This window comes from Phyllobates terribilis, unplaced genomic scaffold (genome assembly GCF_046119375.1).
Source record: "Phyllobates terribilis strain yellow unplaced genomic scaffold, ASM4611937v1 Scaffold_8__6_contigs__length_399053987, whole genome shotgun sequence".
NCBI classification, from domain to species: Eukaryota; Metazoa; Chordata; class Amphibia; order Anura; family Dendrobatidae; genus Phyllobates; species Phyllobates terribilis.
In genome coordinates this window covers 272,454,232-272,472,845 of record NW_027362768.1, presented here as the reverse complement: position 1 = coordinate 272,472,845, position 18,614 = coordinate 272,454,232, and positions in this window count along the sequence as shown.

The following is an 18,614-nucleotide window of genomic DNA, read 5'->3' as shown; positions in this document are numbered from 1 at the left end:
CCCCCTGTATTCACAGGACGTTATACATACAGCGTTCAGCATAAGTCAGTACACCCCCTGTATTCACAGGACGTTATATATACAGCGCTCAGCATAAGTCAGTACACCCCCTGTATTCACAGGACGTTATACATACAGCGTTCAGCATAAGTCAGTACACCCCCTGTATTCACAGGACGTTATACATACAGCGTTCAGCATAAGTCAGTACACCCCCTGTATTCACAGGACGTTATACATACAGCGCTCAGCATAAGTCAGTACACCCCCTGTATTCACAGGACGTTATACATACAGCGCTCAGCATAAGTCAGTACACCCCCTGTATTCACAGGACGTTATACATACAGCGTTCAGCATAAGTCAGTACACCCCCTGTATTCACAGGACGTTATACATACAGCGTTCAGCATAAGTCAGTACACCCCCTGTATTCACAGGACGTTATACATACAGCGCTCAGCATAAGTCAGTACACCCCCTGTATTCACAGGACGTTATACATACAGCGCTCAGCATAAGTCAGTACACCCCCTGTATTCACAGAACGTTATACATACAGCGTTCAGCATAAGTAAGTACACCCCCCTGTATTCACAGGACGTTATACATACAGCGCTCAGCATAAGTCAGTACACCCCCTGTATTCACAGGACGTTATACATACAGCGTTCAGCATAAGTCAGTACACCCCCTGTATTCACAGGACGCTATACATACAGCGTTCAGCATAAGTCAGTACACCCCCTGTATTCACAGGACGTTATACATACAGCGCTCAGCATAAGTCAGTACACCCCCTGTATTCACAGGACGTTATATATACAGCGTTCAGCATAAGTCAGTACACCCCCTGTATTCACAGGACGTTATACATACAGCGTTCAGCATAAGTCAGTACACCCCCTGTATTCACAGAACGTTATACATACAGCGCTCAGCATAAGTCAGTACACCCCCTGTATTCACAGGACGTTATACATACAGCGCTCAGCATAAGTCAGTACACCCCCTGTATTCTCAGTACGTTATACATACAGCGTTCAGCATAAGTCAGTACACCCCCTGTATTCACAGGACGTTATACATACAGCGTTCAGCATAAGTCAGTACACCCCCTGTATTCTCAGTACGTTATACATACAGCGCTCAGCATAAGTCAGTACACCCCCCTGTATTCTCAGTACGTTATATATACAGCGTTCAGCATAAGTCAGTACACCCCCTGTATTCACAGGACGTTATACATACAGCGCTCAGCATAAGTCAGTACACCCCCCTGTATTCTCAGTACGTTATATATACAGCGTTCAGCATAAGTAAGTACACCCCCTGTATTCACAGGACGTTATACATACAGCGCTCAGCATAAGTCAGTACACCCCCTGTATTCACAGGACGTTATACATACAGCACTCAGCATAAGTCAGTACACCCCCTGTATTCACAGTACGTTATACATACAGCGTTCAGCATAAGTCAGTACACCCCCTGTATTCACAGGACGTTATACATACAGCGTTCAGCATAAGTCAGTACACCCCCTGTATTCACAGGACGTTATACATACAGCGTTCAGCATAAGTCAGTACACCCCCTGTATTCACAGGACGTTATACATACAGCGCTCAGCATAAGTCAGTACACCCCCTGTATTCACAGGACGTTATACATACAGCGTTCAGCATAAGTCAGTACACCCCCTGTATTCACAGGACGTTATACATACAGCGTTCAGCATAAGTCAGTACACCCCCTGTATTCACAGGACGTTATACATACAGCGTTCAGCATAAGTCAGTACACCCCCTGTATTCACAGGACGTTATACATACAGCGCTCAGCATAAGTCAGTACACCCCCTGTATTCACAGGACGTTATACATACAGCGTTCAGCATAAGTCAGTACACCCCCTGTATTCACAGGACGTTATACATACAGCGCTCAGCATAAGTCAGTACACCCCCTGTATTCACAGGACGTTATACATACAGCGTTCAGCATAAGTCAGTACACCCCCTGTATTCACAGGACGTTATACATACAGCGCTCAGCATAAGTCAGTACACCCCCTGTATTCACAGGACGTTATACATGCAGCGTTCAGCATAAGTCAGTACACCCCCTGTATTCACAGGACGTTATACATACAGCGCTCAGCATAAGTCAGTACACCCCCTGTATTCACAGTACGTTATACATACAGCGTTCAGCATAAGTCAGTACACCCCCTGTATTCACAGTACGTTATACATACAGCGTTCAGCATAAGTCAGTACACCCCCCTGTATTCTCAGTACGTTATACATACAGCGCTCAGCATAAGTCAGTACACACCCTGTATTCACAGGACGTTATACATACAGCGCTCAGCATAAGTCAGTACACCCCCTGTATTCACAGTACGTTATACATACAGCGTTCAGCATAAGTCAGTACACCCCCCTGTATTCTCAGTATGTTATACATACAGCGCTCAGCATAAGTCAGTACACCCCCTGTATTCACAGGACGTTATACATACAGCGCTCAGCATAAGTCAGTACACCCCCTGTATTCACAGTACGTTATACATACAGCGTTCAGCATAAGTCAGTACACCCCCCTGTATTCTCAGTACGTTATATATACAGCGCTCAGCATAAGTAAGTACACCCCCTGTATTCACAGTACGTTATACATACAGCGCTCAGCATAAGTCAGTACACCCCCTGTATTCACAGGACGTTATACATACAGCGTTCAGCATAAGTCAGTACACCCCCTGTATTCTCAGTACGTTATACATACAGCGCTCAGCATAAGTCAGTACACCCCCCTGTATTCTCAGTACGTTATATATACAGCGTTCAGCATAAGTCAGTACACCCCCTGTATTCACAGGACGTTATACATACAGCGCCCAGCATAAGTCAGTACACCCCCCTGTATTCTCAGTACGTTATATATACAGCGTTCAGCATAAGTAAGTACACCCCCTGTATTCACAGGACGTTATACATACAGCGCTCAGCATAAGTCAGTACACCCCCTGTATTCACAGGACGTTATACATACAGCGCTCAGCATAAGTCAGTACACCCCCTGTATTCACAGTACGTTATACATACAGCGTTCAGCATAAGTCAGTACACCCCCTGTATTCACAGGACGTTATACATACAGCGTTCAGCATAAGTCAGTACACCCCCTGTATTCACAGGACGTTATACATACAGCGTTCAGCATAAGTCAGTACACCCCCTGTATTCACAGGACGTTATACATACAGCGCTCAGCATAAGTCAGTACACCCCCTGTATTCACAGGACGTTATACATACAGCGTTCAGCATAAGTCAGTACACCCCCTGTATTCACAGGACGTTATACATACAGCGTTCAGCATAAGTCAGTACACCCCCTGTATTCACAGGACGTTATACATACAGCGTTCAGCATAAGTCAGTACACCCCCTGTATTCACAGGACGTTATACATACAGCGCTCAGCATAAGTCAGTACACCCCCTGTATTCACAGGACGTTATACATACAGCGTTCAGCATAAGTCAGTACACCCCCTGTATTCACAGGACGTTATACATACAGCGCTCAGCATAAGTCAGTACACCCCCTGTATTCACAGGACGTTATACATACAGCGTTCAGCATAAGTCAGTACACCCCCTGTATTCACAGGACGTTATACATACAGCGCTCAGCATAAGTCAGTACACCCCCTGTATTCACAGGACGTTATACATGCAGCGTTCAGCATAAGTCAGTACACCCCCTGTATTCACAGGACGTTATACATACAGCGCTCAGCATAAGTCAGTACACCCCCTGTATTCACAGTACGTTATACATACAGCGTTCAGCATAAGTCAGTACACCCCCTGTATTCACAGTACGTTATACATACAGCGTTCAGCATAAGTCAGTACACCCCCCTGTATTCTCAGTACGTTATACATACAGCGCTCAGCATAAGTCAGTACACACCCTGTATTCACAGGACGTTATACATACAGCGCTCAGCATAAGTCAGTACACCCCCTGTATTCACAGTACGTTATACATACAGCGTTCAGCATAAGTCAGTACACCCCCCTGTATTCTCAGTATGTTATACATACAGCGCTCAGCATAAGTCAGTACACCCCCTGTATTCACAGGACGTTATACATACAGCGCTCAGCATAAGTCAGTACACCCCCTGTATTCACAGTACGTTATACATACAGCGTTCAGCATAAGTCAGTACACCCCCCTGTATTCTCAGTACGTTATATATACAGCGCTCAGCATAAGTAAGTACACCCCCTGTATTCACAGTACGTTATACATACAGCGCTCAGCATAAGTCAGTACACCCCTGTATTCACAGGACGTTATACATACAGCGTTCAGCATAAGTCAGTACACCCCCTGTATTCACAGGACGTTATACATACAGCGTTCAGCATAAGTCAGTACACCCCCTGTATTCACAGGACGTTATACATACAGCGCTCAGCATAAGTCAGTACACCCCCTGTATTCACAGGACGTTATACATACAGCGCTCAGCATAAGTCAGTACACCCCCTGTATTCACAGGACGTTATACATACAGCGTTCAGCATAAGTCAGTACACCCCCTGTATTCACAGGACGTTATACATACAGCGCTCAGCATAAGTCAGTACACCCCCTGTATTCACAGGACGTTATACATACAGCGTTCAGCATAAGTCAGTACACCCCCTGTATTCACAGGACGTTATACATACAGCGCTCAGCATAAGTCAGTACACCCCCTGTATTCACAGTACGTTATACATACAGCGTTCAGCATAAGTCAGTACACCCCCTGTATTCACAGTACGTTATACATACAGCGTTCAGCATAAGTCAGTACACCCCCCTGTATTCTCAGTACGTTATACATACAGCGCTCAGCATAAGTCAGTACACCCCCTGTATTCACAGGACGTTATACATACAGCGCTCAGCATAAGTCAGTACACCCCCTGTATTCACAGTACGTTATACATACAGCGTTCAGCATAAGTCAGTACACCCCCCTGTATTCTCAGTACGTTATACATACAGCGCTCACCATAAGTCAGTACACCCCCTGTATTCACAGGACGTTATACATACAGCGCTCAGCATAAGTCAGTACACCCCCTGTATTCACAGTACGTTATACATACAGCGTTCAGCATAAGTCAGTACACCCCCCTGTATTCTCAGTACGTTATATATACAGCGCTCAGCATAAGTAAGTACACCCCCTGTATTCACAGTACGTTATACATACAGCGCTCAGCATAAGTCAGTACACCCCCTGTATTCACAGGACATTATACATACAGCGTTCAGCATAAGTCAGTACACCCCCTGTATTCACAGGACGTTATACATACAGCGTTCAGCATAAGTCAGTACACCCCCTGTATTCACAGAACGTTATACATACAGCGCTGATCATAAGTCAGTACACCCCCTGTATTCACAGGACGTTATACATACAGCGCTCAGCATAAGTAAGTACACCCCCTGTATTCACAGTACGTTATACATACAGCGTTCAGCATAAGTCAGTACACCCCCCTGTATTCTCAGTACGTTATATATACAGCGCTCAGCATAAGTAAGTACACCCCCTGTATTCACAGTACGTTATACATACAGCGCTCAGCATAAGTCAGTACACCCCCCTGTACTCTCAGTACATTATATATACAGCGTTCAGCATAAGTAAGTACACCCCCCTGTATTCTCAGCACGTTATATATACAGCGTTCAGCATAAGTAAGTACACCCCCCTGTATTCTCAGTACGTTATATATACAGCGTTCAGCATAAGTAAGTACACCCCCCTGTACTCTCAGTACATTGTATATACAGCGCTCAGCATAAGTAAGTACACCCCCTGTATTCACAATACGTTATACATACAGCGCTCAGCATTTAGTTAGTACACCCCCCTGTACTCTCAGTACATTATATATACAGCGTTCAGCATAAGTAAGTACACCCCCCTGTATTCTCAGCACGTTATATATACAGCGTTCAGCATAAGTCAGTACACCCCCCTGTATTCTCAGTACGTTATATATACAGCGTTCAGCATAAGTAAGTACACCCCCCTGTACTCTCAGTACGTTATATATACAGCGTTCAGCATAAGTCAGTACACCCCCTGTATTCACAGAACGTTATACATACAGCGCTCATCATAAGTCAGCACACCCCCTGTATTCACAAGACGTTATACATACAGCGCTCAGCATAAGTCAGTACACCCCCTGTATTCACAGTACGTTATACATACAGCGTTCAGCATAAGTCAGTACACCCCCCTGTATTCTCAGTACGTTATATATACAGCGCTCAGCATAAGTAAGTACACCCCCTGTATTCACAGTACGTTATACATACAGCGCTCAGCATAAGTCAGTACACCCCCTGTATTCACAGGACGTTATACATACAGCGTTCAGCATAAGTCAGTACACCCCCCTGTATTCACAGAACGTTATACATACAGCGTTCAGCATAAGTAAGTACACCCCCTGTATTCACAGAACGTTATACATACAGCGTTCAGCATAAGTAAGTACACCCCCCTGTATTCTCAGTACGTTATATATACAGCGTTCAGCATAAGTAAGTACACCCCCTGTATTCTCAGTACGTTATATATACAGCGCTCAGCATAAGTAAGTACACCCCCCTGTATTCTCAGTACGTTATATATACAGCGTTCAGCATAAGTCAGTACACCCCCTGTATTCACAGAACGTTATACATACAGCGTTTAGCATAAGTAAGTACACCCCCTGTATTCACAGTACGTTATATATACAGCGTTCAGCATAAGTAAGTACACCCCCTGTATTCACAGTACATTGTATATACAGCGTTCAGCATAAGTAAGTACACCCCCTGTATTCACAGTACGTTATATATACAGCGTTCAGCATAAGTAAGTACACCCCCCTGTATTCACAGTACGTTATATATACAGCGTTCAGCATAAGTAAGTACACCCCCCTGTATTCTCAGTACGTTATATATACAGCGTTCAGCATAAGTAAGTACACCCCCTGTATTCTCAGTACGTTATATATACGGCGTTCAGCATAAGTAAGTACACCCCCTGTATTCACAGTACGTTATATATACAGCGTTCAGCATAAGTAAGTACACCCCCTGTATTCACAGTACGTTATATATACAGCGTTCAGCATAAGTAAGTACACCCCCTGTATTCACAGTACATTGTATATACAGCGTTCAGCATAAGTAAGTACACCCCCCTGTATTCACAGTACGTTATATATACAGCGTTCAGCATAAGTAAGTACACCCCCCTGTATTCTCAGTATGTTATATATACAGCGTTCAGCATAAGTAAGTACACCCCCTGTATTCTCAGTACGTTATATATACGGCGTTCAGCATAAGTAACTACACCCCCTGTATTCACAGTACGTTATATATACAGCGTTCAGCATAAGTAAGTACACCCCCTGTATTCACAATACGTTATATATACAGCGTTCAGCATAAGTAAGTACACCCCCTGTATTCACAGTACATTGTATATACAGCGTTCAGCATAAGTAAGTACACCCCCCTGTATTCTTAGTACGTTATATATACTGCGTTCAGCATAAGTAAGTACACCCCCCTGTATTCACAGTACGTTATATATACAGCGTTCAGCATAAGTAAGTACACCCCCTGTATTCACAGTACGTTATATATACAGCGTTCAGCATAAGTAAGTACACCCCCCTGTACTCTCAGTACGTTATATATACAGCGTTCAGCATAAGTAAGTACACCCCCTGTATTCACAGTACGTTATATATACAGCGTTCAGCATAACTAAGTACACCCCCTGTATTCACAGTACATTATACATACAGCGTTCACCATAAGTAAGTACACCCCCTGTATTCTCAGTACATTATACATATAGCGTTCAGCATAAGTAAGTACACCCCCTGTATTCTCAGTACATTATACATATAGCGTTCACCATAAGTCAGTACACCCCCTGTATTCACAGGACGTTATACATACAGCGTTCAGCATAAGTCAGTACACCCCCTGTATTCACAGGACGTTATACATACAGCGCTCAGCATAAGTCAGTACACCCCCTGTATTCACAGTACGTTATACATACAGCGTTCAGCATAAGTCAGTACACCCCCTGTATTCACAGGACGTTATACATACAGCGTTCAGCATAAGTCAGTACACCCCCTGTATTCACAGGACGTTATACATACAGCGTTCAGCATAAGTCAGTACACCCCCTGTATTCACAGGACGTTATACATACAGCGCTCAGCATAAGTCAGTACACCCCCTGTATTCACAGGACGTTATACATACAGCGCTCAGCATAAGTCAGTACACCCCCTGTATTCACAGGACGTTATACATACAGCGTTCAGCATAAGTCAGTACACCCCCTGTATTCACAGGACGTTATACATACAGCGTTCAGCATAAGTCAGTACACCCCCTGTATTCACAGGACGTTATACATACAGCGCTCAGCATAAGTCAGTACACCCCCTGTATTCACAGGACGTTATACATACAGCGCTCAGCATAAGTCAGTACACCCCCTGTATTCACAGAACGTTATACATACAGCGTTCAGCATAAGTAAGTACACCCCCCTGTATTCACAGGACGTTATACATACAGCGCTCAGCATAAGTCAGTACACCCCCTGTATTCACAGGACGTTATACATACAGCGTTCAGCATAAGTCAGTACACCCCCTGTATTCACAGGACGCTATACATACAGCGTTCAGCATAAGTCAGTACACCCCCTGTATTCACAGGACGTTATACATACAGCGCTCAGCATAAGTCAGTACACCCCCTGTATTCACAGGACGTTATATATACAGCGTTCAGCATAAGTCAGTACACCCCCTGTATTCACAGGACGTTATACATACAGCGTTCAGCATAAGTCAGTACACCCCCTGTATTCACAGAACGTTATACATACAGCGCTCAGCATAAGTCAGTACACCCCCTGTATTCACAGGACGTTATACATACAGCGCTCAGCATAAGTCAGTACACCCCCTGTATTCTCAGTACGTTATACATACAGCGTTCAGCATAAGTCAGTACACCCCCTGTATTCACAGGACGTTATACATACAGCGTTCAGCATAAGTCAGTACACCCCCTGTATTCTCAGTACGTTATACATACAGCGCTCAGCATAAGTCAGTACACCCCCCTGTATTCTCAGTACGTTATATATACAGCGTTCAGCATAAGTCAGTACACCCCCTGTATTCACAGGACGTTATACATACAGCGCTCAGCATAAGTCAGTACACCCCCCTGTATTCTCAGTACGTTATATATACAGCGTTCAGCATAAGTAAGTACACCCCCTGTATTCACAGGACGTTATACATACAGCGCTCAGCATAAGTCAGTACACCCCCTGTATTCACAGGACGTTATACATACAGCGCTCAGCATAAGTCAGTACACCCCCTGTATTCACAGTACGTTATACATACAGCGTTCAGCATAAGTCAGTACACCCCCTGTATTCACAGGACGTTATACATACAGCGTTCAGCATAAGTCAGTACACCCCCTGTATTCACAGGACGTTATACATACAGCGTTCAGCATAAGTCAGTACACCCCCTGTATTCACAGGACGTTATACATACAGCGCTCAGCATAAGTCAGTACACCCCCTGTATTCACAGGACGTTATACATACAGCGTTCAGCATAAGTCAGTACACCCCCTGTATTCACAGGACGTTATACATACAGCGTTCAGCATAAGTCAGTACACCCCCTGTATTCACAGGACGTTATACATACAGCGTTCAGCATAAGTCAGTACACCCCCTGTATTCACAGGACGTTATACATACAGCGCTCAGCATAAGTCAGTACACCCCCTGTATTCACAGGACGTTATACATACAGCGTTCAGCATAAGTCAGTACACCCCCTGTATTCACAGGACGTTATACATACAGCGCTCAGCATAAGTCAGTACACCCCCTGTATTCACAGGACGTTATACATACAGCGTTCAGCATAAGTCAGTACACCCCCTGTATTCACAGGACGTTATACATACAGCGTTCAGCATAAGTCAGTACACCCCCTGTATTCACAGGACGTTATACATACAGCGTTCAGCATAAGTCAGTACACCCCCTGTATTCACAGGACGTTATACATACAGCGCTCAGCATAAGTCAGTACACCCCCTGTATTCACAGGACGTTATACATACAGCGTTCAGCATAAGTCAGTACACCCCCTGTATTCACAGGACGTTATACATACAGCGCTCAGCATAAGTCAGTACACCCCCTGTATTCACAGTACGTTATACATACAGCGTTCAGCATAAGTCAGTACACCCCCTGTATTCACAGTACGTTATACATACAGCGTTCAGCATAAGTCAGTACACCCCCCTGTATTCTCAGTACGTTATACATACAGCGCTCAGCATAAGTCAGTACACACCCTGTATTCACAGGACGTTATACATACAGCGCTCAGCATAAGTCAGTACACCCCCTGTATTCACAGTACGTTATACATACAGCGTTCAGCATAAGTCAGTACACCCCCCTGTATTCTCAGTATGTTATACATACAGCGCTCAGCATAAGTCAGTACACCCCCTGTATTCACAGGACGTTATACATACAGCGCTCAGCATAAGTCAGTACACCCCCTGTATTCACAGTACGTTATACATACAGCGTTCAGCATAAGTCAGTACACCCCCCTGTATTCTCAGTACGTTACATATACAGCGCTCAGCATAAGTAAGTACACCCCCTGTATTCACAGTACGTTATACATACAGCGCTCAGCATAAGTCAGTACACCCCCTGTATTCACAGGACGTTATACATACAGCGTTCAGCATAAGTCAGTACACCCCCTGTATTCTCAGTACGTTATACATACAGCGCTCAGCATAAGTCAGTACACCCCCCTGTATTCTCAGTACGTTATATATACAGCGTTCAGCATAAGTCAGTACACCCCCTGTATTCACAGGACGTTATACATACAGCGCTCAGCATAAGTCAGTACACCCCCCTGTATTCTCAGTACGTTATATATACAGCGTTCAGCATAAGTAAGTACACCCCCTGTATTCACAGTACGTTATACATACAGCGCTCAGCATAAGTCAGTACACCCCCTGTATTCACAGGACGTTATACATACAGCGCTCAGCATAAGTCAGTACACCCCCTGTATTCACAGGACGTTATACATACAGCGTTCAGCATAAGTCAGTACACCCCCTGTATTCACAGGACGTTATACATACAGCGTTCAGCATAAGTCAGTACACCCCCTGTATTCACAGGACGTTATACATACAGCGCTCAGCATAAGTCAGTACACCCCCTGTATTCACAGGACGTTATACATACAGCGTTCAGCATAAGTCAGTACACCCCCTGTATTCACAGGACGTTATACATACAGCGTTCAGCATAAGTCAGTACACCCCCTGTATTCACAGGACGTTATACATACAGCGTTCAGCATAAGTCAGTACACCCCCTGTATTCACAGGACGTTATACATACAGCGCTCAGCATAAGTCAGTACACCCCCTGTATTCACAGGACGTTATACATACAGCGTTCAGCATAAGTCAGTACACCCCCTGTATTCACAGGACGTTATACATACAGCGCTCAGCATAAGTCAGTACACCCCCTGTATTCACAGGACGTTATACATACAGCGTTCAGCATAAGTCAGTACACCCCCTGTATTCACAGGACGTTATACATACAGCGCTCAGCATAAGTCAGTACACCCCCTGTATTCACAGGACGTTATACATGCAGCGTTCAGCATAAGTCAGTACACCCCCTGTATTCACAGGACGTTATACATACAGCGCTCAGCATAAGTCAGTACACCCCCTGTATTCACAGTACGTTATACATACAGCGTTCAGCATAAGTCAGTACACCCCCTGTATTCACAGTACGTTATACATACAGCGTTCAGCATAAGTCAGTACACCCCCCTGTATTCTCAGTACGTTATACATACAGCGCTCAGCATAAGTCAGTACACACCCTGTATTCACAGGACGTTATACATACAGCGCTCAGCATAAGTCAGTACACCCCCTGTATTCACAGTACGTTATACATACAGCGTTCAGCATAAGTCAGTACACCCCCCTGTATTCTCAGTATGTTATACATACAGCGCTCAGCATAAGTCAGTACACCCCCTGTATTCACAGGACGTTATACATACAGCGCTCAGCATAAGTCAGTACACCCCCTGTATTCACAGTACGTTATACATACAGCGTTCAGCATAAGTCAGTACACCCCCCTGTATTCTCAGTACGTTATATATACAGCGCTCAGCATAAGTAAGTACACCCCCTGTATTCACAGTACGTTATACATACAGCGCTCAGCATAAGTCAGTACACCCCTGTATTCACAGGACGTTATACATACAGCGTTCAGCATAAGTCAGTACACCCCCTGTATTCACAGGACGTTATACATACAGCGTTCAGCATAAGTCAGTACACCCCCTGTATTCACAGGACGTTATACATACAGCACTCAGCATAAGTCAGTACACCCCCTGTATTCACAGGACGTTATACATACAGCGCTCAGCATAAGTCAGTACACCCCCTGTATTCACAGGACGTTATACATACAGCGTTCAGCATAAGTCAGTACACCCCCTGTATTCACAGGACGTTATACATACAGCGCTCAGCATAAGTCAGTACACCCCCTGTATTCACAGGACGTTATACATACAGCGTTCAGCATAAGTCAGTACACCCCCTGTATTCACAGGACGTTATACATACAGCGCTCAGCATAAGTCAGTACACCCCCTGTATTCACAGTACGTTATACATACAGCGTTCAGCATAAGTCAGTACACCCCCTGTATTCACAGTACGTTATACATACAGCGTTCAGCATAAGTCAGTACACCCCCCTGTATTCTCAGTACGTTATACATACAGCGCTCAGCATAAGTCAGTACACCCCCTGTATTCACAGGACGTTATACATACAGCGCTCAGCATAAGTCAGTACACCCCCTGTATTCACAGTACGTTATACATACAGCGTTCAGCATAAGTCAGTACACCCCCCTGTATTCTCAGTACGTTATACATACAGCGCTCAGCATAAGTCAGTACACCCCCTGTATTCACAGGACGTTATACATACAGCGCTCAGCATAAGTCAGTACACCCCCTGTATTCACAGTACGTTATACATACAGCGTTCAGCATAAGTCAGTACACCCCCCTGTATTCTCAGTACGTTATATATACAGCGCTCAGCATAAGTAAGTACACCCCCTGTATTCACAGTACGTTATACATACAGCGCTCAGCATAAGTCAGTACACCCCCTGTATTCACAGGACATTATACATACAGCGTTCAGCATAAGTCAGTACACCCCCTGTATTCACAGGACGTTATACATACAGCGTTCAGCATAAGTCAGTACACCCCCTGTATTCACAGAACGTTATACATACAGCGCTGATCATAAGTCAGTACACCCCCTGTATTCACAGGACGTTATACATACAGCGCTCAGCATAAGTAAGTACACCCCCTGTATTCACAGTACGTTATACATACAGCGTTCAGCATAAGTCAGTACACCCCCCTGTATTCTCAGTACGTTATATATACAGCGCTCAGCATAAGTAAGTACACCCCCTGTATTCACAGTACGTTATACATACAGCGCTCAGCATAAGTCAGTACACCCCCCTGTACTCTCAGTACATTATATATACAGCGTTCAGCATAAGTAAGTACACCCCCCTGTATTCTCAGCACGTTATATATACAGCGTTCAGCATAAGTAAGTACACCCCCCTGTATTCTCAGTACGTTATATATACAGCGTTCAGCATAAGTAAGTACACCCCCCTGTACTCTCAGTACATTGTATATACAGCGCTCAGCATAAGTAAGTACACCCCCTGTATTCACAATACGTTATACATACAGCGCTCAGCATTTAGTTAGTACACCCCCCTGTACTCTCAGTACATTATATATACAGCGTTCAGCATAAGTAAGTACACCCCCCTGTATTCTCAGCACGTTATATATACAGCGTTCAGCATAAGTCAGTACACCCCCCTGTATTCTCAGTACGTTATATATACAGCGTTCAGCATAAGTAAGTACACCCCCCTGTACTCTCAGTACGTTATATATACAGCGTTCAGCATAAGTCAGTACACCCCCTGTATTCACAGAACGTTATACATACAGCGCTCATCATAAGTCAGCACACCCCCTGTATTCACAGGACGTTATACATACAGCGCTCAGCATAAGTCAGTACACCCCCTGTATTCACAGTACGTTATACATACAGCGTTCAGCATAAGTCAGTACACCCCCCTGTATTCTCAGTACGTTATATATACAGCGCTCAGCATAAGTAAGTACACCCCCTGTATTCACAGTACGTTATACATACAGCGCTCAGCATAAGTCAGTACACCCCCTGTATTCACAGGACGTTATACATACAGCGTTCAGCATAAGTCAGTACACCCCCCTGTATTCACAGAACGTTATACATACAGCGTTCAGCATAAGTAAGTACACCCCCTGTATTCACAGAACGTTATACATACAGCGTTCAGCATAAGTAAGTACACCCCCCTGTATTCACAGAACGTTATACATACAGCGTTCAGCATAAGTAAGTACACCCCCTGTATTCACAGAACGTTATACATACAGCGTTCAGCATAAGTAAGTACACCCCCCTGTATTCACAGTACGTTACATATACAGCGTTCAGCATAAGTAAGTACACCCCCTGTATTCACAGGACGTTATACATACAGCGTTCAGCATAAGTAAGTACACCCCCTGTATTCTCAGTACGTTATATATACAGCGTTCAGCATAAGTAAGTACACCCCCCTGTATTCTCAGTACGTTATATATACAGCGTTCAGCATAAGTAAGTACACCCCCTGTATTCTCAGTACGTTATATATACAGCGCTCAGCATAAGTAAGTACACCCCCCTGTATTCTCAGTACGTTATATATACAGCGTTCAGCATAAGTCAGTACACCCCCTGTATTCACAGAACGTTATACATACAGCGTTTAGCATAAGTAAGTACACCCCCTGTATTCACAGTACGTTATATATACAGCGTTCAGCATAAGTAAGTACACCCCCTGTATTCACAGTACATTGTATATACAGCGTTCAGCATAAGTAAGTACACCCCCTGTATTCACAGTACGTTATATATACAGCGTTCAGCATAAGTAAGTACACCCCCCTGTATTCACAGTACGTTATATATACAGCGTTCAGCATAAGTAAGTACACCCCCCTGTATTCTCAGTACGTTATATATACAGCGTTCAGCATAAGTAAGTACACCCCCTGTATTCTCAGTACGTTATATATACGGCGTTCAGCATAAGTAAGTACACCCCCTGTATTCACAGTACGTTATATATACAGCGTTCAGCATAAGTAAGTACACCCCCTGTATTCACAGTACGTTATATATACAGCGTTCAGCATAAGTAAGTACACCCCCTGTATTCACAGTACATTGTATATACAGCGTTCAGCATAAGTAAGTACACCCCCCTGTATTCACAGTACGTTATATATACAGCGTTCAGCATAAGTAAGTACACCCCCCTGTATTCTCAGTATGTTATATATACAGCGTTCAGCATAAGTAAGTACACCCCCTGTATTCTCAGTACGTTATATATACGGCGTTCAGCATAAGTAACTACACCCCCTGTATTCACAGTACGTTATATATACAGCGTTCAGCATAAGTAAGTACACCCCCTGTATTCACAATACGTTATATATACAGCGTTCAGCATAAGTAAGTACACCCCCTGTATTCACAGTACATTGTATATACAGCGTTCAGCATAAGTAAGTACACCCCCCTGTATTCTTAGTACGTTATATATACTGCGTTCAGCATAAGTAAGTACACCCCCCTGTATTCACAGTACGTTATATATACAGCGTTCAGCATAAGTAAGTACACCCCCTGTATTCACAGTACGTTATATATACAGCGTTCAGCATAAGTAAGTACACCCCCCTGTACTCTCAGTACGTTATATATACAGCGTTCAGCATAAGTAAGTACACCCCCTGTATTCACAGTACGTTATATATACAGCGTTCAGCATAACTAAGTACACCCCCTGTATTCACAGTACATTATACATACAGCGTTCACCATAAGTAAGTACACCCCCTGTATTCTCAGTACATTATACATATAGCGTTCAGCATAAGTAAGTACACCCCCTGTATTCTCAGTACATTATACATATAGCGTTCACCATAAGTAAGTACACCCCCTGTATTCTCAGTATGTTATATATACAGCGTTCAGCATAAGTAAGTACACCCCACTGTATTCTCAGTACGTTATATATGCAGCATTTAGCATAAGTAAGTACACCCCCCTGTATTCTCAGTACATTATACATACAGAGTTCAGCATAAGTAAGTACACCCCCTGTACTCTCAGTACGTTATACATACAGCGTTCAGCATAAGTCAGTACACCCCCTGTACTCTCAGTACGTTATATATACAGCGCTCAGCATAAGTAAGTACACCCCCCCTGTATTCTCAGTACATTATATATACAGCGCTCAGCATAAGTAAGTACACCCCCTTGTATTCTCAGTACATTATATATACAGCGTTCAGCATAAGTAAGTATGACGCGCCCCCTGGGCCTGCGCTGCTGCTGCTGTGCAGGGGGAATACCCGGAGCCGGATCGCTGGGGGTTGTAGTTCTCCATGGCGGTGACCCGGTGCGTGCCCAGGGTGGTCAAACCAGTGGCAGTCTATTTGTATTGTAATAAGTGTCCGACTACGCCACCCGTGGATTGCGGTCAGTGGGGACCGCCGCTGCGCTGCAGACCGCTGAGGCTGATGTTGTTTGCGCAGCTGAGTATGGGATGACTGCCCACGGGAGAAGTATTGCCTCAGGGCAGCTAATGTGGAAGATGATGGGAGTGATGGTGTGAGGGTCCCAGTGCTAATGGTGCAGGAGCGGCAAGGAATCACAGAGACGGGAGGTGCAGTTCAGGGTCTTTACTGATGGTACAAGGCAGACCCTCCCGGGAGTACTGGCTAGTATAAGGGGCCTGGTCAGTCTGCGAGCAAGCAGGAGTTCCCCTGGCCAGGTGGAGTTGTAGGCCTCCCCGTTTATCTGCACTCTTCCTGGCTACCTTGCTGTCAGCGGTTACAAGTAGCCCACGTCCCTGAGTATACCGTGTGGTGCTCACCCGTATGGCTGGTGACTTGGGGCCTTCTGTTAGCCTCCGCTCCTGGATGGCGGCGCTGGTCCCTTCTTTGTGACTGAGCCTCCGGGCTTCTATGGCCAGAGGACCTGGAATCCCCTGCCGGTTGGTTTCTGCTGCTGGGTGTATATCAGTCCCCACAGCCTCGGACTCCTGTGTCCGGTTTTAGTGTCTTCGTCCAGGGCGAACTCTGCTCAGCTCCAGCCCCTGGACTTCAGCTACTGCTCCTCCAGAGCTCCTGATTAGTGTTGAGCCACCCCCGTAGTGTTCGAGTTCGGTTCGGTTCGTCGAACACCCGTGTGTTCGCCGAACTGTTCGTCGAACTGTTCGTCGAACACCTTCGAACACCGTTAAAACCAATGGCAGGCAAACAAAAACACATAGAAACACATAGAAAACACCTTCAAAGGTGTCCAAAAGCTGACAAACTGCTCAGAAGACACAACTAACACATGGAAAAGTGACAAGTACATATAGTCATGCGAAAAGAAAAGAGGTGGAGGAGTAAAAGGAGGGGGAGACACAGATATAGGCATGTCATGCCCTTCTAAAATCCAAAAAGTGAGAAGCCGAGACGGCCAGTCCGCTCCTGCCCGTGCCACCTCCGTGTCGCCGGGTTTGTGCCAGAGCCGCGGTGAACCCTGACGGCCAGCCCCCCTCTCCCAATACTGGTGCCTGTCCGCTGGTGGGTCGAGAGAGCCCCCCTGTGGTGGAAGCAGCTCTAAGCTTTTTAATTTAAATTGTCCCTCTAATTTGAATGAATACACTTTAAATCCATTTACAAGGATCTATTGGAGGGCAAGTCTCATGCCAGCAGCCGCGTAATTCCAGCTCCAGTAGCGTCCACTAAAGCTGCTGCAGTTAAAAAGCTTTTATAAGGATCGAGCTCGGCTGTCCACCGCAAGGCATCCTAGTGCCAGTCCCAGCCCCTATGCCTTGGGGTGCCTCCTGATGCTCTTCACTAAGTATCCCGTGGTCCCGAAGCATTTCCTTTGAAAAAATTAAGTGTCCAAACTACAGGTGGTGTAGCTTGCTTAACAGCCGGGATAATCCGCTGACTAGCAGACACTGCTACTAGGCACAAAGTATTTCCTGGGCTAGATGCAGTTAAAAATTTGTAAGTAGATACTCTCGTTGGATGCTGAGAAAGCATTCCATAGAGTCTCCTGGCACGCCATATATGATTCTCTTAAAAAGCTTGGGGTA